This window comes from Myotis lucifugus, unplaced genomic scaffold (assembly GCF_000147115.1).
Source record: "Myotis lucifugus unplaced genomic scaffold, Myoluc2.0 scaffold_478, whole genome shotgun sequence".
In the NCBI taxonomy this organism is placed as follows: domain Eukaryota; kingdom Metazoa; phylum Chordata; class Mammalia; order Chiroptera; family Vespertilionidae; genus Myotis; species Myotis lucifugus.
Window position 1 is genome coordinate 276789 of NW_005871526.1, and position 23686 is coordinate 300474.

The window sequence follows — 23686 nt, forward strand, 5'->3', positions numbered from 1 at the left end:
CCAGCAAGGGGCCCATTGAGCCCGCTGATTCCCCGCCCATTGGCTGAACTTGGGTGAGTTGTCTCTTGGATCTGGGACCTTCCCTTGCTTTTGGGAGACGGTCTGACTTTATTTGTGCTGTATTTTTAAATCCTAGAGGTGGAACTAAGGTTAAGGGTAAGAACCCAGGCTAAGGCAAGACTGGAGGGGAAAATGGGGGGCTGGTTTTGATTTTGGCTTTTCAATTGGGATTGCTTTCTGAGAGTCTGAGCAAACCCCTCACTATATAAATGAGAGCTGAACTCCTTCAGCTCCGAAGATAAAGGGGCCCATGCTCCCTGCAGCGCGGTTCTCGGGTGTCCTTAGGTGACTGAGAATCTTTGTGGAGGTGTCAGAGGTCCTTCCCACGATGTGCAAGAGCCCCATAGGGAAGCCCCAACTCAACCGTAATTAACTACCTGGCTGATCCCGGGGCCCCATAAGGCTTGGTCTGCAGGGCCCCGGCCCTTCTGGTTGTTTTAGACAGCAGGCGAGAAACTGAGACACCTAAGAGGGTTGAATGTGCCTTCAGGGGTGAGGGCCTCGTGGAGCTCAATCCGTAGGCAGCACACTTGGACCCACTACAGCAAGCATGTCAAACTCAAAGCCCACAACGAATGTTTTTGCGGCCCAGCCAATATAACGGTATGTAAGAAATGTTTTAATAAAAGTCATAACTTAATTTTTACAATATCCTGTTATGCATAATTATTAATAACAAACTACAACGTTCGATAATGACTGATGACTATAATCGTGTTGCATTCATTTTCCTTACGCACCTTACACACAGGCACACCATTTCTCTCTACTAACACTAGCAGCGAATATTTTAGCGGCCAATGGCCACGTCATTAGTCTTGGACTGACATGTTTGGTGTGCGCAACAGGAAATATTTCGCTTTCTGAAAACAAGAAAAATAGGCTTATTTGCGTTATGCTTATTAATTTGTGCAGTTATTCAGTGTCTGGTAAGTTAATGTTCAAGAAGAAAATATTAATTTTTATTAAAATGTTCTATTATTTTATGTTAACGATAACTCATTTATTTCAGCCCTTTGTACTCAGCATGTCTCTATCGAAATAAACCTACGTTTCTATGAAAATTGAAGCTTTTGTTTTTTTGTGGCCCACAAACACTTACACCTTTGTTTATCTGGCCCGTGCTAGCCTTCGATTCTGACATGCTTGCTCTACATAACATCCCTAGGAAATTTACTCAGACTGCAGATATCCAAAAATAATATATCAACACGGGAAATTGTGCCTTCAAAGCTAGAAACTCCCAGACCCCAGCCCTCATTTAATACTCCCAATAGGAAGCCTTTACTTGCAAGTGCTTTGCAGAAATGGGAAGATTTAACCAGAAAACATCAACTTAAAAATGGCCCAAATGCAGTTGTCCTTGTGTACCTACATTAATATTTTGCCTGCAGAAAAATGCCGGCTCTAACATTAAACTGAATGACTATATTGGAAGCATATCTTGATTTGGAAATTAGAAGCTTCTAAGGAAAAGCATAGAAAAAAGATTCTTCCAAAAACAAAGAAATTAATAAGAAATTTTAGAGACTGTCTTATAACTAGTGTTCTGAAGCTAATAAATGCCTGCCCCCCATCCTCCCTTCCTTTCTGAGCTTCCTTGTCCACACTTGCCCTTTCCCCTCCTTCTTCCTTCCCTTCCAGCTCCTCTACCACCACTGACTTGAAGGAAAATGAGAAGAGGGATTCCAACAGCTCCCTTTGGGAAAAGCTGGTCTCAGCTAGAGAGGAACCAGCAATTGTTCCCGACTTTACCCAGGACCCTGATGGATTCACAAAAACTTAACTGTCAGGACATGTGATCCTGGCTATTCTGACCTGTTCCAATTAAAACACCCACTGGTTTCTAAGAGCAAGCGACAGAGTTACTCAGTAAGGTCTGCTGTGAAACTGTAGAGGTGTCTTTTGCTGTAAAAAGCCAGGTCACCATAAGAAAGATGGTTTAAAAAGAAAACCTGAAGTGTGATTTACAAAGAGAAAACAGAAGCGAGCATAGGGCTGCTCCAGGACTATGAGAGGGTATTTCCCCTTCTCCTTACTAACTCTTTAGGAGAAATTGAAATTACCATAAAAGGGGAAGTTCCTAAGGGCCTTGTAGATACTGGGGCTACTTTATCTGTTACTAACCCTGCCCATGTCAGGTTCCCTCTGCCTCAGAGTAAGGCTTCTGTACAAATGGTGGGGGTACCTACCCAACCAATGGCTGCTTTAAAGTCAGGACCGGTCCCCTTTCAACTGGGGCACGTTAAGGGACAGCATAGATTTTACTGGTCTGAACAATAAAGATTTAATTTTAAAAAAAAAGCTGTGAGGTGCCTAATTTTTAAAACAGCCGGCCACACCCCCTTCCCCACCCCCATTGTCACATCATCCAGGTTACACTTATAAACAGCCTGATGTGCCTCACAGGGGCACAAAGTACACACAGCAGGTGAGCTACTCTGCCTTAGCGAGTACAGTTAGTCATCACTTAGTACATTATCTTATTTTTGTGAAATGAGAACTGATCAACCAAACCTTTCAGGCAGACCCACCAGACGGTAAGTATCACCATATGGTTGATTCACAGAGTATTTGGGCATAAACACTTCAATTATAGCTTTGTGTTTAGTATCAAAAGCCTTTCCTTGTGGGCGTGTTTTCGCTACAGATCCCTTGCTCTGGATTACATTTTGAAAACTGCCTATTACAGATAAAGCGCCTTTCCAGGTACGCTTGTGAGAAACAGATGTATTTATGCACACAAAGGTGTGCAAACCTTTTCACGGACGAATGTCCATATGATGCCTGCGCCGCGCTCCCAGCACATGCCCACTGTGTGTGTGCGGCCACGCACCCGGGTCCCAGCATAAACAGGCTGCCCCGGAACACGCGGGAGCCCTGCCGGCCTCCCCAGCAATGTTAACTGGCATCGCTACTCCAGCTGCTGTGCGAACCTCTCCACCCCCATGGGGCCTGGGGCCTGGGGCTGCACGACCCACACCCACCCGAGCCGCTCCACCTGGGGCTCCATGCGGGGTGGGGGCGGGGGTGGGGCAGCCAGTGCGGGTCTTTATTTTTAAAAGACTGTGCAGCACACACCCAGCCCCCAGAGCTGCCCCGGCCTGGGTGAGGGGCCGCTGGAGGTTTGCAGGCTGGCCGTGCCCCCCCTTCCCATCGAGGCAAGGGTCCCCTCTGGGGTGCTGGGCCTGCCTGGGCGAGGGGCCGCATGGGGTGGGGGGTTGGCTAGCTGCCCCACCCTCAATCCAGGTCGGAGAGGCTGATCTGGGGTGGGGCCGGGGGAGGAGCTGGGTTCCCTGGCCGCAGTGGGCGTCATAGCGACCGTTTAGGTGTTACAGCCATATAGACTAGAGACCCGTTGCAGGAAGATTTGCAGGAAGATTCCTGCAAGAACAGGGCTTACTGCGACCAGAGTGAAGCAGAGAAAAGAGCCTTCTCCGCTGCCTTGCTCCCTCCGCTCCTGTGTCCGCTGACTCAGCTCCTCCCTTCTCCTCTTGGCTCCCTTCTGCAGTACTTGGCTTCCTTCTATGCTGTCTTCAGTCTTCGCTCCGGCACCTGCATATGCAAATTAACTGTCATCTTTGTTGGGTTAATTTGCATACTCGCTCTGATTGGCTGGTTGGAGTAGCAGAGGGATGGTCAATTTGCATGTTTCTCTTTTATTAGTGTAGATTATCCTCCTTATAGATTCCTAGTCAAAACAATATCTGTATCCCTAGAACTCTTTCCCTATTAGATATGAAACATTTAACTTGGGTACTTGTTAATCTTTCCTACCTGCTAGACCAGCCGTGGGCAAACTACGGCCCGCGGGCCAGATCCGGCCCATTTGAAAGAATAAAACTAAAAAAAAAAAAAAGACCGTACCCTTTTATGTAATGATGTTTACTTTGAATTTATATTAGTTCACACAAACACTCCATCCATGCTTTTGTTCCGGCCCTCCGGTCCAGTTTAAGAACCCATTGTGGCCCTCGAGTCAAAAAGTTTGCCCACCCCTGTGCTAGACAATGATATTCTGATTATCAGCTATGATAATGAAGTTAATGTTCTGTTGGCCACACACTGGTGGTCTTTACTATCAATATAAGCTTTGGTACATTTTTCAGGCTAATCTATTACAGAGGACCATCTTGGACAAACCCCTCCAAGAACACCTCCCTAATCATTCCCCTGGTACCGTTATATATGGATCTAATCTAGATGAGTATTTGAGATGAGTATTGTCTAACTATAGGAATGGATGAAACTAATTGCCCAGCCCTAACTGGTTTGGCTCTATCCACTGGATAGAGCGTCGGCCTGCGGACTGAAGGGTCCCAGGTTCAATTCCGGTCAAGGGCATGTACCTTGGTTGTGGGCACATCCCTAGTAGGGAGTGTGCAGGAGGCAGCTGATTAATGTTTCTCTCTCATCGATGCTTCTAACTCTCTGTCCCTCTCCCTTCCTCTCTGTAGGATATCAATAAAATATATTAAAAAAAAAAAAAAAAAGAAAGAAAGAAAGAAACAGCCCAGAAGGAAAATGAGAACTTCCGGGTAATAGCAGATACTTGTTCCCCTCGGATCCTTCCTTGTCTAATATTAGACATTTTCTGTTTCTAATCAGTGTTACTGGTTTAATATTATTGCTTTTGTTCCTGGTATGTAAATGTTATACCAGATGCAGAAAAACAAAACTTATGACAAGCAGCAAAAATACTTGGATCATGGTGGCTCAAATATTAGAAATGATGCAACATACTTTTTAACAAGGACATATAGGATCTGACTGCCTCTCATTTGCTTGCCTTTTATTTTGAATAACTAATTGCCCGATGCACGAAATTCGTGCACATTGAAAGGGAATTAATTAGAGGAACATAATTTGGACTCACTATCTAATATCAATAATATGTGAGCATGAGGCAGTCCACGTTTCTGAAATTCAATGACATGAATTTTAGCTATTACTTTGCCAAATAAATGGAATTTACATTTATCATTTAAAAGAGCATTCAGCTTCATATTAAAAACTCTGGCTACAAAGTCAGGTCTGTTTTCAACTTTTTGCCAGCATTGTAAATTGTTTCCAATATTTGCCCATTTGGGGTTGCATGTCATGGTTATGAATAAATCGGGCTTGCCATACCTCGTTACAATTGCCATAACATCCTGATATCGCTGCTGCATAATTCTGGGACTACCCTCAAAAGATGATGAAAGTATTATCATTTTACCAATTGGCACATTGTCATTTTCAGATATAGATTTGAGATAATCCATCAAACCACTATATTTTTTCAACTCGCAACTTAGATTGGTTTGCTTTAATGAAATTTATCCGATTGGCCTCCATTTTTGAATACGAATCCATGATAAACTGTTGAGTTAATTTTCCTGCATTTAAAATAGGATTCAACGTGTCCAGCACAGAGATGAAATCCATAATACTGCATTTGTGTGACTCATGTCCTTACATTTTGTCTAGTATTATTGTCAATGACTTAATTATTGTCTGAGTCTTAATGCAAAATATGTTCCCCAGCCTTTTTCACCATGTGGGAAAAGAATAGGATATGTCATCACATCTAATGTAGGAAACAGGATATTGATTTGTTTCATTTTAGTGGCATTTGGATTATTGGGATCTGGTTTACAATGAATTGAGCAAGTCCCTCTCAAAAGGAGGTTCTCCATCTTTGTTTCTGAATATGACAGCAAACTTGGTTACACGGGGAGAATTCTATCTACCTGGGTCACTGTTACGATCGTATTTAATCACCATTGTTACCTCTGTGGGAGCAATACCTTTTGCTGCTGCTTCAGATTGGGCTTCCTTTTCTACCTCATGTAGCATCTTGTACGATTTTGTTAATTCATTTATTTCATGCATGAGGTTGTTGATGTTGATCATAAGTCTTTCTGAGCAGCCCTGGTTTTCTGGCATTGCTAATCTTTTACTTGTCGCTTCGGCTGTATCCAAAATATAGAGTTGAGCAAACTTCTGAGAAACACCATCCGAAGAATGTAAAGTTCCAGTACGGTGATAAACTTGTCTTGTATTCTAAAACAGTATGGCCCATATCCTGATGGCGATGCAATATTTGCACCCATGGAAGCAAAAGCAAAATAACTATTTATGGAACAAATATTTTCCATGAAATTTTTACTGTCAGAATCTTCGTTTGTCATTAATCTTTTAAAATATGTCAGGTTGCCGAAACCGGTTTGGCTCAGTGGATAGAGCGTCGGCCTGCGGACTGAAAGGTCCCAGGTTCGATTCCGGTCAAAGGCATGTACCTTGGTTGCGGGCACATCCCCAGTGGGAGATGTGCAGGAGGCAGCTGATCGATGTTTCTCTCTCATCGATGTTTCTAACTCTCTATCTCTCTCCCTTCCTCTCTGTAAAAAATCAATAAAATATATATTTTAAAAAAATATGTCAGGTAATCTGGAAAATGTATATCATTTGGACAGACTTTCCCTTTGCTACAACATCGTGTAAATTTACCACCGGATGGGTTTGTATCTGAGAAATTTAGTGATAGGCAAAATTCACATCGAACAGTCATTCCACCACAACTATGTTCGAGGATTGCATCCTCATATACTCCATTTTCACTGAGGAGGCAGTTCCTACCAGTATTGGTAGTACTTGTTGATGACTGTCCTCTAGACATATTCTGTCGTCGCCACTGCTTTCTTTCAACTTCAAAGGCCATTGGTCTTTAGACATTTTCTGTCGATGACGCCGGTGTTTTTCGGCATCAGAGCAACGTTTTTCCAGTAGCTGGTCTTCAGATACATCCTGTTGCAGGCGCCGCCTTCTTTCAAGATCAGACACACGTTGCTCTGCAGACATTTTCTGTTGATAATGCTGGCATCTTTCGGCTGCAGAGCTACGTTGTATCAACAGTTGTTCTTTAGACATAGTCCCACCTCTCTACTGTCACGGTCTGAGATGCAGGTGAATGAGAGTCCTGGCTGTCAGGCCGCTGAGAGCTGTCTGACCAAAGGCTGATTCTGCAGGGGGTGGGACTTCCTCCTCCCTGCTGCCAGTTTCCACAGCTGTGATGAGGAAGCTGGGGTGACAGAGGGAGCCACGCCCTCCAAGCCGCCCTCTCTCTTGCTCTGCTCTATGTCCAGTGGTCTCCTGCTCTGCCAAGTCCTCCAAACCTCCTGCTCTCCACCAGCAAAGGTCCCAGGAGCCCGTGGGCGTGACTTGGCACAGCAGGCCTCACCTCCCGGGCCGGCAATGGTCCCGGGAACTTGCGGCCGCAGCCACCGTCACCTCCTGGGGCGCCTGACACCTGCGTATGAAATTAACCGCCATCTTTGTTGGATTAATTTGCATATTCACTCTGGTTGGCTTGTGGGCGTGGCTTGAGCGTAGCAGAGGGATGGCTAATTTGCATGTTTCTCTTTTATTATATAGGATAATCATTCGACCTTAAGTGCCATCTAAGGTTATGGTCTTGCCCCATCCCCAGTGGTCCACCCTGGTCAGCAAGACAAATGCTGCCCCTGAGAATTCCCAGGAATGAGCCTGCCTAGCACCGTGGGGCTCCATGATCCAACCAGAAGGCTGGTCACCAGTGCATCCTTTGGATTGATTTATGGCCAAAAGGGGGATGTGTGGACGAAAGGGGCCACATGCTAACCTGACAAGCTCAGGCCTGCATGGAGGTCTTGCAAACTCAGAGACCTGAAGTCACCACTAAGGATGGTCTGAAATTAAAACTTTAACTAAAAGCAGTGATGGTGGGCAGTCACGTCCTAGGCCGGTATCTTCCCTGACAAAGGTCAACCTTTACCTTCACTGAGCCTGTTGTCCTTTGCATCTGTGATAACATATCCTTGGAATGTCAAAGTAATTTTCCTTTTCCTGGCCCCTCAAAGCACAGACACCGCTCTGTAAGAGACCACAAATCTCCTCATTGTTACTGAGTTAATTGTTGACTGTTATCCTGCACGCACCTAAGTAAAGGAGTGTGTGTCTATCATTTTACTTTTTATCCAATCGCAGAGGTTCCCCCCTTTGCTTTCTCCCGCCTCCCTAATCCATCACCAGTGGAGTTCATGTAACCCACTTACGTCTCCTCCTTTGATTGTGATGTATAAAATAAGGTGAAAAACCGCCATTCTCTGGAGCATTATCCCAATACATTGAGATTTTGCGTCCCAGCAATTGTTGACAGTTTGGCTCAAATAAACTCGAAAAAATTCTTTACAGGTTTGGATGTTTTTTTAAGTTAACAGCTTCTTCTGCCCATAGCTCCTCTGCACATGCTTCTTTTTCTTACTCCAGTATTTTCTTCAATTAGACATAAATGAATGTAAATACTGCAGGAGTGTAAGTACGCCAGCCCACCAAACCCTCTCCTTTATCACTGTAACTGCAGGGGCAGCCAGCAGAGCGGAGCCAGCCAGCAGCCACCTCATCAGTTTTGTTGCCCTCGCCTCATCGCAACCCCCTTTGCCCTTGACCTTGAACCTGTACTGGGCATACCGTGCACATACATACACCAATGGCTACTAATGTCCATGATGCACCAAGACTGAAGGGAACTTCATCCTTTGCATTGTGATGTTTAATTCACTCTAATTTCACAAGAAGAAAAGCCACTGAGTCCAAGGCATCAATCAATAGACCTCTGACCCGTGCATGCGCAGAAAACCTCCACTTAACCTTGTTCCTCTCCAGCTGAATCCTCTGCTCTCCAAACTTCTTAAGGAAGTTGTCCATACACAGTTTCCAGCCAACACACCTACCCACCACCCGCCTCCTGCAGGACAGCTTTGGCTCTGACCTTGGAATTAAAATTGCTTTTACTAAGGTCACCAGCCATCGTATTTCTCAATTCTAAGATGCCCTGATTATAAGGTATAGCATCAATTTAGTAAGAGCTTCTTGAGGGGAAATTATATTAAACATATATAGGCTATAAATCACACCCAATTTCCAAAACATTAAAATAATCATAGAATCAAGAACATGCAGCATTCTTGTTACCTTCTATGTCTTTTGCAAGATGTTTGCCCTGCCCATCACCCTCCTCAGAGGTCCCTCCAGCCCCTTGGTTTCTATGTGTGGCCTTAGAGTCCTGTCTTAGCTTCACTTCCTCTGTCCATCTCTTAATGTGCGATCCCCGGCATCATCCTGGCCTTTTCTCCTCTCCATATTCCCCAGGAAATCCCAAGTGCAGCAAAAAATTCATTTACACCACACCGGCCACCTCTAGCCACTCCCTCTCACCTGAGCTGCAGGCTCCTGTCCCGGTGCCTGCGGACACGTCCACGGACTTCCCACCACTCCTCCTGCCATCGCCCACTGCCTCTCTCCCCACTCCTCTCCAGGTTGGCGGGACCACCGTTTACTCGGTCACCTGCAGGCTACCACCACCTGCCCTTCACTCTAGTCAAACACCAAGCTTTACAATGTCATCTCCCAAATCTGCTCAAGCGGCCCCTCCTCGTTCCCACTGCCAGTCTCAGTGCCAGCATCGCCGGAAGAACTGCAGTTCTTCTCCAATTGGCTTCTCTGCCTTGTTGAATCGCGTCCCACGCAGATCCCCCCTCTCCCACTGCTGAGGAGGAGCCCACGTGTGGTGAGCACTCACTACATGCCAGGCACGGCGGTGAGCACACCTCACAACTATTGTTTCACCCCAACAACAGCCTGAGTCTTTGGGTGATACTGCTATTATCCTCTTTATTTTACATGGGAAACTGAGGCCCAGAGCTGTTAAGTGATGGTACAGATTCAAATCCATGCTTCCACAGCGCCTATAAGGTAGCATCCACATGCCAAAACCGGTTTGGCTCAGTGGATAGAGCGTCGGCCTGCGGACTAAAGGGCCCCAGGTTCGATTCCGGTCAAGGGCATGTACCTGGGTTGCGGGCACATTTCCAGTAGGGGATGTGCAGGAGGCGGCTGATCGATGTTTCTCTCTCATCGATGTTTCTAACTCTCTATCTCTCTCCCTTCTTCTCTGTAAAAAATCAATAAAATATATTTAAAAAAAAAATAAAAAAAAATAAAAAAAAAAAAAGATAGCATCCACATTCTTCAGCAAGACCAGGTTCAGGCACTACCTGACCTTGTGATGAGCTGTCATCACCCTCTGCTCCTGCAATTCACCCTCCAGCAACTGAACACTGAATCCAGTTCCCAGAGAAGCACAGCTGTTTTTTCACAACACACTGTTCCTGCCACATAACGCCCTCTCCCCTCTCTTCCTCCACGATTCCTTCCAGCCAATGGCCTCCCTCAGCAGAGCCCCACTGCCCAGTGCAAAGCAGTCACAGCAGGTCTGTCAGAACATCATCTGTGCACCGGGTCCCCTGCCAGGCAGCAAACCCCAGGAAGCAGGGACCACACGCTATTTAATATGCTGAGTACTCAGCTCCAGGCAAAATCTGCTCAAGTTTGCAATGAACAACATAGAGCCTTAAGGTAGGTCCCAGCAGACATTCATTATAACATCCACTTGTTGAGGCTCATCTACAAAGATAAGCCCATTTTCCAAACTGGCAGATAGAATGTGTCCAAATGAAGTGGCAAAAAGGGGCCACATGCTAACCTGACCAGCTCAGGGAAGGCCTGTGTGGCGGCCTTGCAAACTCAGAGACTCAAAGTAATCTCTGATGGTCTGAAATTAAAACTTTATAATTAAAAAGCAGTCTATGGCCCTAGCCAGTCTGGCTCAGTAGATAGAGCATCGGCCTGTGGAGTGAAGGGTCCCGGGTTCCATTCCTGGTTAGGGCACATGCCTGGGTTGTGGGCTGGTTCTCCAGTAGGGGAAGTGCAGGAGGCAGCCAATCAATGATTCTCTCTCATCATTGATGTTTCTATCTCTCTCTCCCTCTCCCTTCTACTCTGAAATCAAACATTTTATATATATATATTAGTAGCCCGGTGCACGAAATTCGTGCACATTAAAAGGGAATTAATTGCCCTGACTGGTTTGGCTCAGTGGATAGAGCATCGGCCTGTGGACTCAAGGGTCCCAGGTTCGATCCGGTCAAGGGCATGTACCTTGGTTGCGGGGACATGCCCAGTGGGGAGTGTGCAGGAGGCAGCTGATCAATGTTTCTCTCTCATCGATGTTTCTAACTCTCTATCCCTCTCCCTTCCTCTCTGTAAAAAAATCAATAAAATATATTTTTTTAAAAAGGGAATTAGCCCTAACCAGTTTGGCTCAGTGGATAGAGCGTCGGCCTGCGGACTGAAGAGTCCCAGGTTTGATTCTGGTCAGGGGCATGTACCTTGGTTGCGGGCACATCCCCAGTAGAGAGTGTGTAGGAGGCAACTGAATCGATGTTTCTCTCTCATCGATGTTTCTAACTCTCTATCCCTCTCCCTTTATCTCTATAAAAAAATCAATAAAATATATATATAAAAAAAGGGAACTAATTAGCAGAGATATTTTAATATTGCTATTTGCCCTTTCTCTATAATAGAAGTGTGAGAGATGAAAGGAAATTAGTAAAATGTATATGAAAATAGTACATAAATTTATTAATAAATAAACAGTAACAAAAGGATATAACAACAACAGAGGCATGATATAAAAACAACAAAAACATGATATGAAAACAACAGAAACATGATATGAAAACAACAGAAACATGATATAAAAACAACAGTGATGCAAACAATGACTGATAAAGTGATTAAACTTATTCTAATATCTCCCTGTACACCACATTAAGAGTGAAAACACTTTCAGAGTGCTTGACTAATTTCCTTTGTGATGAAGTATTTAGAACTTTAACTGTAATGTCACATGCTCTTCAAACTCGAGAGAAAGCAACATATAACTGACCATGTGCGAAAATGGGTTCAGGTAGGAATATGCCTACTTTGTCTAGAGTTTGTCCTTGTGATTTATTAATAGTCATCACAAATGCTGGCATCACAGGAAGCCGTCATCAAATCAATTTAAATGGGAGGCCAGTGTCAGATGGGGACAAATTAATTCTTGGAATCAGAACAACCTGTCCCTCTGCAGATCCTGTTAATACTTCAGCTTCGATAATGTTAGGTCGTAATCTTTTGATAATAAATCTGGTACCATTACAAAGACCCTATTTACTATTGAGATTTCTCAATAGCATGATGATTGCACCCACTTTCAATTTTAATTTATGACACAGCATTCCCGAAGGAGTAATACTACTAAGAAATTCGATGGGAAAATTTTCCTTTTCAGCATCATCTGTGGAATCAATGGAATCATCACTCAAATATGTGTGAAAATCTCCATCGAGTATATCCACATTTTCTTCATTTAATTTTTGAACATGCTCATTTTTTGGACAAAGAATTGCACGTTTAGATATATTTTTAATATTATCTATAGCAGTGGTTCTCAACCTTGGCTGCACATTAGAATCACCTGGGAATCTTTTTAAAATCCTGATTCCTGGGCCTCGTCCTCCGGAAATTGTTTCTTTGTTATGGGGTGGGGCCACAATATTAGTAACAAAGAAACAGAATTTCTGGAGGATGAGGCCCAGAAATCAGGATTTTAAAGATTCCCAGGTGATTCTAATGTGCAGCCAAGGTTGAGAACCACGGATCTATATAGTATTTCCAAAGGTAGCTTCAATAATAGATCCATTACAAATCATTTCCCTTCCAGGCTCTGCTCCCAGGTCGGGTTCCTGCCTGAAAACTCGCCCTCCAGGAAACAGCTGGGGGAGGGCGCAGCCGTTTCCAAGACAACCCCTGCCTGCAGGACTTCCTTCCTGTTGGTCGTGGTTCAGGCCATGATGTTACACCCAGGGTTTTTATATAAGTAGATTTTTTTTTTAAAGGAAGTGTATGGTGGGTAATCATGTCCTAAACTTCCCAGAAAAAGATCAACTTTGATCTTAACAGAGCCTATTGTGTTTTTGCATCTATGATAACATGACTTTGGGATGTCAGGGTAACTCTGTAATTTCTCTTTATCCAGACCCCTCAGGGCACAACCAATGCACCTGGGAGACCACAAACTCCCTCATTGTTCTTGTTATGGTGTTAATTGTTGACTGTTAACTATTCTGTACCCACCTATGCAAGATTAGTATGTCTTATCACTTCATTTCATCCAACCCCCTTTGCTTTCTCCCACCTCCCTAACCTACCACCAATGGAGTTCCAGTAACCCACTAACGCAGCAGTTCTCAACCTGTGGGTCGCGACCCCTTTGGGGGTCAAACGACCCTTTCACAGGGGTCACCTAAGACCATCGGAAAACACATATAACTACATATTGTTTTTGTGATTAATCACTATGCTTTAATTATGTTCAATTTGTAACAATGAAATTGGGGGTCGCGGCATTAGGAAGGTTGAGAACCACTGCACTAGCGGATCCTCCTTTGAGGATAATTTATAAAAGTGGGTGAGAATTGCCTTTCTCCAGAAAAGGAGCATCATTTCAACACATTGAGATTCTGCTTCTGGAAATTGTTGACAGTTTGGCTCAAATAAACTCACAAAAATTCTTTACCAGTTTGAATGTTTCTTACATTAACAGAAAAAACAAACTTAATTTAAAACCCAATCTTTACAAAAATTTAATACTAGCAAAGGTGTGTGTTTTTCCAAATGTTCAGTTTGGGGGGGGGGGGGGCGGGGCGGCGGATGAGTGTGTCCTATTAATCTTTCTTAAAACTTAGCTTCATTAACTTAACGATTAAGTGTTTTCAAAGTTGCTTCACAGCCTCGAAACTACTTAACCCTCTGCCCCCTTCACCGCGGGGACCTGCTGCTCTTCCCGCTCCCCCTCCCCTGCAGAGGCCGGTCCCCTGGGGGAGGGGTGTGGGGAAATCAGAATGCGGGGAAGTTCCAGGAGGTTTTGTAATGCAGACTCAATCAGCAGCAGAAAGTGGGGACAAGGTGCCTGCACTGAAAACACCCCATTATCTTCAAAGGCTCGCGGCAGGCGGCTGTGACGGGAAGTGTTCCTTCAAAATTCCAATGGGAAAACTCTCCCCCCAGGGCCTCGAAACAGGACCGCATTTGAAAACAGGGCCTTGGACATGGCCATTAAGGGCCCTCAAGACACCCTCTCCTCCCATCGGACTGGGCGCTCGCGGACAGGGCGGGGGCGGGGGCGGGGGCGGGGGCGGGGGGGGGGGGGGGCGGCGCGGGGACCAGCTCCAGCCCAGCTCCTCGCGAGAAGGACGCGCTGGGGGCCGCCGTTCCGTGGGGCTTGCTATCCCGGCCTGAACAGAATCATCAAAAGGTCGGAGTTTAGGGACAAAAATAAAATTTTGGGAACTAGCTATCGTTATAAGAAATATTGATCATTCTGTTAAACTTGATTACTTGTTCTGAGTAAGTAAAGCAGACTGTAACCTGGCTGGGCATGTGCCCCCTGAGAGAGGGGCCTGGTGTCAACCCTGGAAGGCGGTGGCCCAGGATCCTTCCAGAACTGCCTATGGTCATGGAAAGATGAACCTTAAGGCCCCAACAAGGGACCCCGCCCAGCCCGCATGGCCTGCAACTGCAACCATTTACTCATTTTTATTACTTTTGCCTACTTTCCTGCCTGTAACCCACTTCCCCCAGTAACCTTTGTCCTTCTACCCAATATTAGCAGCTGGCTTATGGGGGGGAGAGCAGATGTTTGTGGATGACCTGCTACTCTCCACGCTGCCGGCAGGATTGAAATAAACGCTCATGTAGGATTCAACCCTGCCTCTGCTGAACTGGCTCAAGTAGTGACAGGCAGCACGGACCCATTGGTTGCCCAGTTTCATAAGCTGGGCACCAGTAATGGGCATTTCATTCAAATCCCCAGCGATTCTGAAGTCAGCATGATGACATTTCTGCACAATGAAAGACTCAACATTCTGCCCAGAGAAGGACCCATCAACAAAATGAAAAGGCAACTTATTGAATGGGAGAGAATGTTTGCAAATCATATATCTGATAAGGAGTTAGTGTCCAAAATATGTAAAAAAAAAAAAAATGCATACTACTTGATAGCAAACACACACACACACACACACACACACACACGCTAAAAAGTGGGCCACAGTTCTGAATAGAGATTTTCCCAAAGACATACAAAGGGCCAACATGATATAACACCTCACACCTGCTAGAGTAGCTATTATCAAAAAGACAAGAAATAACAAGTGTTGCCCAGGATGTGGAGAAAAGGGAGCCCTGCACTGTTGGGGGGATGTAGATCGGTGCAGCCACTATGGAAAACAGTATGGAGGTTCCTGGGGAAAAAATTAAACAGATGACTACCATATGAGCCAGCAATTTCACCTGAGTATTTTCCCGAAAAAAATAAAAACACTAACTCAAAATGTTACAGCCCCATGCCCATTGTAGCATTTACAATAGCCAAGTTATGCAAACAACCTTAGTATCCATCAATAGACAGTGAATATTATTCAGCCATAAAAGAATAAAATCTTCAATTTCAGCAGTAGAGGAATGGAAAAATAGAATGAGCAATATCTACACTAATAAAAGAGAAACATGGTAATTGGCATACGACCGCTACCCTTCCCATTGGCTAATCACGGGCAATATGCAAATTAACTGCCAACTAAGATAGCAGTTAACCGCCAACAAAGATGGCGGCTAATTTGCATACTGCCGGCAGGATGGGGCAGCGCCATCCTGCCTGCCCCTCCGCCATCCAGGCCTGCTATCTGTGACCTGGATGGCGGGCGACCCAACCCAGGGCTGGCAGGGCGTGACCGCAGCTGTCCCCTACTGGCCAAGACCCCAACCGGCTCTCCCACTGGCAGACCAGGGCTGGCCTGGCGGCTTCGGCTTCCGCCCGCAGTCACGCCCCCCAGACCCGCTGCTGCCAGCAGACCAAGGCTGGGGAGGCAGAGGCCCCCAACCCGCTCCCCCCCCCCCGGCAAACTAGGGCTGGGGAGGCGGCTGCTGCGTTCGCCCGCACTCACGCCCCAACCCGCCTGATCACCCCCCACCCGCTCCTGCTGGCAGACCAGGACTGGCGGGTTGCCCTGGACCCGTATTCCCGCGGGCAGACCCGGGCTGGCGGGGCGGCTGCGGCGTCCACCTGCAGTCACGCCCCCAACCTGCAAGAGCGGGGAGAGGGTGAGGGGGGGGCGATCGCCCGCACTCACGCCCCCAACCCGCTGGCAGACCGGGGCTGGCGAGTTGCCCGGGACCCGCATTCCCGCGGGCAGACCCGAGCTGGTGGGGTGGCTGTGGCGTCCGCCCCCAAACCGCTCCTGCTGGCAGACTGGGGCTGGTGGGTTGCCAGGGACCCGCATTCCCGCGGCAGACTGGGGCTGGCGGGGCGGCTGCGGTGTCTGCCTGCTGACATCCCCCAACAGGCTCTCCCGCCAGGAATCGGGGCTGGTGCGGCAACCACAGTGGTGGCCAGAAGTCATGCCCCCAACTGGCCCTCCTGGGGGGGGATCCAGGCTGGCTGCAATTCACCACCAGTCATGCCCCCAACCGGCCCTCCAGTGTTTGACCCAGGCTTCCAGGGACAGTGTGACCTGTCACCCCAGCTTCCTCATCACAGCTGAGGAAAGTGACAGCAGGGAAGAGGAAGTCCCACCCCCACAGACTCAGCCAGAATCAGCTGTTAGTCACATAGCTCTCAGTGGCCTGACCAGCAAGACTCTCATTCTCCTGCATCTCAGACGGTGTCTGTAGACAGGTAGGACAATGTCCAAAGATAAACGGTTGATACAAGGTAGTTCTGTAGCCGAAAAGTGCCAGCGTTATCGACAGAAAATGTCTGCCGAGCAATGTGCGTCTGATCTTGAAAGAAGGCAGCGTCTGCAACAGAATGTATCTGAAGAACAGCTACTGGAAAAACGTCACTCTGAAGCCAAAAGACTGAGGTGTCATCGCCCGCACTCACGTTGTTTTTACATCATGAGTTTGTTGTCATATCATTTTATTACTGTTTATTTATTAATAAAATTATGTATTATTTTCATATACATTGTACTCATTTCCTTTTATCTCTCACACTTTTATTATAGAGAAAGGGCAAATAGCAATATTAAAATATTTCCTCTAATTAATTCCCTTTCAATGTGCACGAATTTCGTGCACCGGGCCACTAGTTCGTAGGATAAAATGCTATCCTATATAATAAAAGCCTAATATGCAAATTGACCAAACAGTGGAACGACTGGTGGAATGACCAGTTGCTATGACATGCACTGACCACCAGGGGGCAGATGCTCAATGCAGGGGCTGCCCCCAGCGTGCAGGCCCTGACCTATGGGGGCCCCCCAATCGCCCTGCCGGTTGCTCTACAGAGGGAGGCGACTGGCGGTGGCAGTGGGGGGCGAGGATGGTGAGCGGATGGCACCAGGCCAGCCAAGATGGGTGCCAGCGGGGAACCCCGATCGCCCTGCCAGTTGCCCCACAGATGGGCCCTGATTGCCGGTCAGGCCTAGGGACCCTACCTGTGCACAAGTTTTGTGCACCAGGCCTCTAGTCATCCAATAAAAGGATACATATCTATATATTTAAACATCTATAGATAGTTACTTGTAATTTATTTATGAATAGTTCATTATGAAATAAAATTTCGGGGGGGGGGGGTCAAATGAAATCTTGCCCTTTATGACAACATGGATGGACCTTAAGAGTATTACACTAAGTTAAATAAATCAGAGAGAAAGACCAATACCCTATCATTTCAGTTATATGTAAAACAAAAACAAAACACACACACAACTTCATAGATACAGAGAACAGATTGGTGGGGATGTAATATATAGCATGAGTATAGTTAATAGTACTGTATTGAATATTTAAAGTTGCCAAGAAAGTAAATCTTAAAAGTTCTGTGGACGGAAGGGGCCACATGCTGACCTGACCAGCTCAGGGGAGGCCTGCATGGTGGTCTTGCAAACTCAGAGACCTAAAGTCACCACAAAGGATGGTCTGAAATTTAACTTTAACTAAAAGCAGTTACGGTGGGTGGTTTCATCCTAGGCCAGTATCTTCACTAACAAGGTCAACCTTTACCTTAACTGAGCCTATTGTCTTTTTGCATCTATGATAACATATCCTTGAAATGTCTGGGTAACTTGTAACTTCCCTTTTTCCGGACCCCTCATGGCACAACCTAATGTGCCTGGGCACCAGGACAGAGACCACAGATTCCTTCATTGTCATGTTAATTGTTCCCAAACCCACCTAAGTATGTGTCCATCATTTTACTTTTTATCTAATCCCAGGGGTACCCCCGCCCCCCCCCCCTTTGCTTTCTCCCACCTCTCTAGTCTATCACCAATAGATTTCAGGTAACCTACCCCTTCCTTTGATTGCAATGTATAAAAATAGAGGAAAATCCGCCATTCTCCGGAGCATTATCTCAATCAATTGCTGACAGTTTGGCTCAAATAAACTTACAAAAATTCTTTACAGGTTTCAATGTTTTTACATTAACAGTAACTCTCTTCATCACAGAGCCTTAGCCAAGTAGCTCAGAGCATCATCCATCCCTATGTCAGGGCACATACAAGAAGCAACAAATGGAAGCATAAATAAGTGAAGCAACACATTGATTTTTCTTTTTCTCTTTCCCTCCCTCTCCCTCTCTCACTTCAAAAAAAAAACAAACCCACAATTTTAAAGAATCAATAAATTTTTAAAAAATTGTTTAAGCTTTTATCCCAAGGGGGAAAAAAATCTGTAACTATGTGTGGTGATGGTTGTCAACTAAACTGACTGTGGTGATCATTTCACAATGTAAACAAATAGTGAGTCATTATGCTGTCACATTAATTCAATAAAAGAGAAAAATAATTAAATTATTTAAAGATCAGCATGCCAGGCCAGTGTGGGTCAGTGTTGAGCATAAACCTATGAACCAGGAGGTCATGGTTTAATTCCTGGTCAGGGCACATGCCCAGGTTTCAGCTAGTGTGCAGGGGGCAGCCAATCAATGATTCTCTCTCATCACTGATGTTTCTATTTCTCCCTCTCCCTTCCTCTCTGAAATCAATAAAAAATATATTTCAGAAAAAAGAATAACAGGAAATTTGAAAATTGTGTCACACCAGGAAATACTGAATGATTAAATAAAACTTTAATGGTGAAATGAGTAACAGATGAGTAAGAAATAGATTACTACACCATCAAGATCTGAAATGTGCATGTGAGTCTTGATAAATTTCCAGGAAAGAAAAATGGCAGGAGACAAAGAGAGCACAGGTCAGCTGGACACTGACCGGCTGAGGGGCAGGGGGACTAGCACAGGGGTAGGAGGCGGGAGAGGAGGGAGTTAGGTACAGAGAGGGGAGGAGGTGATGCTGGCATTCACACTCAAATCAATCAAGCATGTTCTCAGACAGTCAGGTGTGCCAACTGCAGATATAATGCCTGAAAATCACTTTGTATCCGAGTAATACAAAAACTAGCAAACTCTATTTCCCAAAATAGATTCTATGTAAACACGTATCTCATCTGTGTGCTTTTCTTACATTATGACGAAGTAGAGCCTAAGTTCCCTCCTCTGGAATCTGGGCAAAGTCTCGTGACTGTCTGGACCAGTGGAGTGACGGCAGGAGGTCCCCGAACCCCCACATTTAGATTTGTGCCTGGTATGCACTGTCTCATTCGATTCTCACAGAAACCTTGAGACAAGTACTATTGTTACCTCCATTTTACAGATGAGAACATGGAGGCTGAGCATAGTTGCCCCAAATCACACAGCTACAAGCAGCAAGGTAGGAAACTTAACCCAAGTCAGACTTAAACGATACCCTTAAAGATGCCTGTACAAGGTCAGCTGTGTGTTATTTAGTGCAGCAAAGAAAAGGAAAAGTAAATGCCAACAAGGATTTACAAGTAACTTCTGTTATAGCCACACAGTGGAATTTGCTTAAAGCATATTTTGATAATGTATACTAGTACCAAATGAGGAAAGACTGGAATGAAATGCCAGCATTAAGTGTTTCTCTCCAGATAACAGGATTACACGTGATTTTCTCTGTATTCCTCCGTGTTTTCTCATTTTTCTACCTAGAGCAGTGGTCGGCAAACTCATTAGTCAACAGAGCCAAATATCAACAGTACAACGATTGAAATTTCTTTTGAGAGCCAAATTTTTTAAACTTAAACTATATAGGTTATTAACTTAATAATACATTGTTATAAAGGTACATTGTTATTAACTTAACGAGGGTACTCCTAAGCTGGCCTTTGCTAAAAACGTCCTCAATCTGATTGAGGTACGTTCACTGAGGTGGACCCCTTCCAACTCTCCCATCCACACTCGTCTTGTATACTTGTTTCGTCTATCGCCTTTCCGAAAACCGACTTCTGCGCACGGGCCACGAAGTTTCAATTGTACTGTACGTGTGAGCCCGCACGTGGTATTTTGTGGAAGAGCCACACTCAAGGGGCCAAAGAGCCACATGTGGCTCGCCAGCCTCGGTTTGCCAACCACTGACCTAGAGCATGTATCATTTCTTCATAAAAATAAGACTTCAAAACAGTAACTCTCTTCCATCCTATGCTCCCAAAACGGGTTGTACTTTGACAGCCCCTGGCGCCCTCTGCTCTGTGTTTTACAGGTTACTGTACCCCTCCGGCTCCTTGGGAGCAGAGCAACCCAGGGATGCTCACACCGCCCAGCTCCTCACTCTCCTTGGCCAGAGGGAAGGTGCTGTGACGAGAAGGATGTCCCAGAGGGTGGAGGCCTCCAGGCACCTAACAGAACCCAACACCCATTCCTTGTACACACAGGTCAAACCCACAATGGAAGATACTTCTTTCTATTGCTTTATTAAGAAATCTGTGTTTTCTCTATACACCCTGTTATTATAAATTTCCTTACGTAGCTTTCTTGTTATGATTTTGCTTGAATTCATTTTTTTAGAAAGGAAGGAAGGGAAGGGATGAAACGAGCCAGCCAGCCTCTGGTTTTCTCTACAAATTCATCCAAACTTCCCCTCTCGCCATGAGCAGCCCAGGACCCTGGGCCAGGATGGGCAGCACTTGGCTCATTGCCTCGCGGTGGGCTCATTGTTCCCAGTGCCTCAGCTCCCCACAGAGCTTGACAGCAGGTGTTACTCACTGTTTTATCCCTGATCTCTGGCACCGTGCTCAGAACATTGTAAACACTCATGTTTATTGAATTAACAAATGAATTTGACGTTGCTGTACAACTAGAACTCAAAAACAGGCTCCCAGCCCAGGCTGGCCGGTCACCGCCACTCCTCATTCCTGGAGGTTGGGGTGGGACAGAGCAGGAAGGCATGGGCAAGAGGAAAGCTTTGAGACCCAACAATAGGCATGACAGTCTACACAGCACCGTCGGCTGCAGTTTCAGTGATGTCAGCAGCGCTCGGAGGGCGACAGAAAGTGGTGAAGGCCGTGCAGGCCAGGAGGGCTCTCCCTCCAGGCCCCTCCTGCGCATTCTCAGCAGAATTTCCAGTTCCACCAGCTCAACGCCGCCCCTCCCCCTCCCCATTCCCTGGGAAGGTTGGCCTGCCAGCCAGAGCTCCAGGGGCAGGGATCAAACTTCCTGCCAGCCAGCTGCTTCCTCCGGCCCTCCCCCACCTAGGGAACAATCGACAGGAGCCGGACTTTGGACGAAACCCTGCTTATTATCAGGGAGTCACAGGCAGATGAGCTCTGGAGTTTTCAATGCCTGGAAAGTCCCAGTTTGTGTCACTCACATTGCTTCCCACAATGCCCTCAAACCTGGGAATTCTCCCACAGCCGCACTGACAAGTGGGCCTATGGAAAGGAAGCAGGCTTGAGTGTAGATACCTCCCACGTCTCTCCTCAGTGCTAACAAGTGTGAAAAACAGGCTCCATCATTTCTCTTCTACCACATAAACTGGTAGCTTTCAAGCCTGATCGGAGCAGGGGTGTCAGCCATTTCTGTGTCCACAGAGCAGGTCCCCCCCCCCCCCGACTTGGGAGGGGTCCTATGGCCAAGGTAACACCAAGATGAGAAGTTCTCAGGGTGCATTCAGTGAAATGAACAGGATGAAGGACGGACGGGATGTCTACAGTTTGCCTCTTTTTGTGTAAAAAAAGGGAGTAGAAACACATATTTACATATACACGTATCTGTATAACAAAGCCCCGGGGACCCAGGGGCCTGCGGGGAGGTGTGCGGGGAGCAGGAAAGGGGGGCAGTGCCGAGCCTGTCAGGTCATTGTATTCTCCAAGCTCACCCAGGCATTGACCTATTCTAAGTGCACTTCTTAAAAAGAGTTAAAAATCCCGGAAGCTCTAGCCCAAACCAAAACTTGGCTGGCGGCCCCTGGATCACAAAGACTGAGGAGAAACGTCACCCATGAACGTGTCCGGGCCCGAGGGCGTCCCGAGGGAGAGCGCAGGTGCGGACCGCTCACTCCCCGGCTGTTGTCAGTCCCTCGTTTCTAGTTTCAAGGGAACGTTCTTTCCCGGGAGCCCACAGGGGCGGCTACAGTGTGAGGCTGGGCATCGCCCTGAACCGCAAAGCCAGAAGCAACACCCACAAGAATGAGCAGGACCCGCACACCAGCCCCACGGGGTCCCCACACCCGCACAGCGCTCTCGGGGGAGGGGCCCACAGGGCCGGGTCCTCGGCGGCGGGAGCTGCCGCCCGCAGGTGCCCCGCTCGGGGGTGGGCTCCCCGGTCCTCCCCTGGGGAGGGCACGCCCGGGACGGACTTGTGAGCCCCGGGCGACAGGACAGGCCGCTCTCCGGGCCCCTCCCCGGCCCTCGGCCCCATCCAGCGCTTTCACCCTCCAGCCCGAGGGCGCGCACCGCCAACCCGCCTCCGGGGGCCCCGCTGCCAGCCCGGGGGGGGGGGGTGGGGGGGACAGGTCCCTGCGCCGATTCCCAGTCCTCGGCGGCGGGCAGCCCCCCTGCCTTTCCGGGGGGGCTGGGTAAGAACCAGAGAGAGTCCGGGTGAGAGTGCTCCCGGGCGAGCCCGGACCGGCAGCGACCGAACCTGCAACCCAGCGCTGGACCGGGAACGGAACCCGCCGGTCTGGGGCGCCCGCGGCCCCCCACTGGCTGCCGGCCGGGCCCGTGCGCGCACAGACGGGGAGTCGGGGAGACGGGGCCCCGGCCCTAGGTCACCAGGAACGCGAAGCCAAGCCGGACCCGGGGGCGGGAGGCTCCTGCCGCAGCCGCGCCCCGACCATCCCCCTCCGGGTCGGGGCATGAGGCGAAGCAAGCTCTCCCCGCCCCCCCGGACACGGCCTCCAGGACCTTCGTACGTCCGGCGCAGGCCACCTTCCCTGGGGCCGACGGGCCCCCGGCGACACGGGCCCCCGGCGACACGGGCCCGCAGACCGCGCGGGCCGAGGTGCGATGGAGACGGAGGAGGGAGCGCGGGGCTCAGGGCACCGCCGCCCGCCCGGGAGGGCTCCTGACCCAGGTCCTCCCGGGAGCAACTTTGAAAGCATGTTTCCGGAGGAAATTCGGGTTTCAGTTTTATCTCCTCTTCGGGCTCCGCACGCAGACCCTCCAGCAGCCGCCCCGCCACCCGAGGCGGGGAGTCAGAGGCTCTCCGGCCGCCGCCCCCCGCCCCCCGGGAGTCCTGGGGTCCCTTCGGGAGCGGGGCTCGCGGCTGCGGGTCGGGATTGCGGCGGGCCCTTCCCAGGGGCAAGTGGAAGCAGGACCCTCACCTGGGTCAGGGCGGGGGAGGGGAGCCGCCCGCGTCGCA

General features: G+C 47.7%; 1 protein-coding gene across 1 annotated transcript in view; it reads right to left on the bottom strand.

The window, feature by feature from the left end:
* The window catches only part of F11R (F11 receptor), a 38382-nt gene that overhangs the window by 14349 nt on the left and 347 nt on the right, over nucleotides 1-23686 (bottom strand). The window lies entirely within an intron of this gene.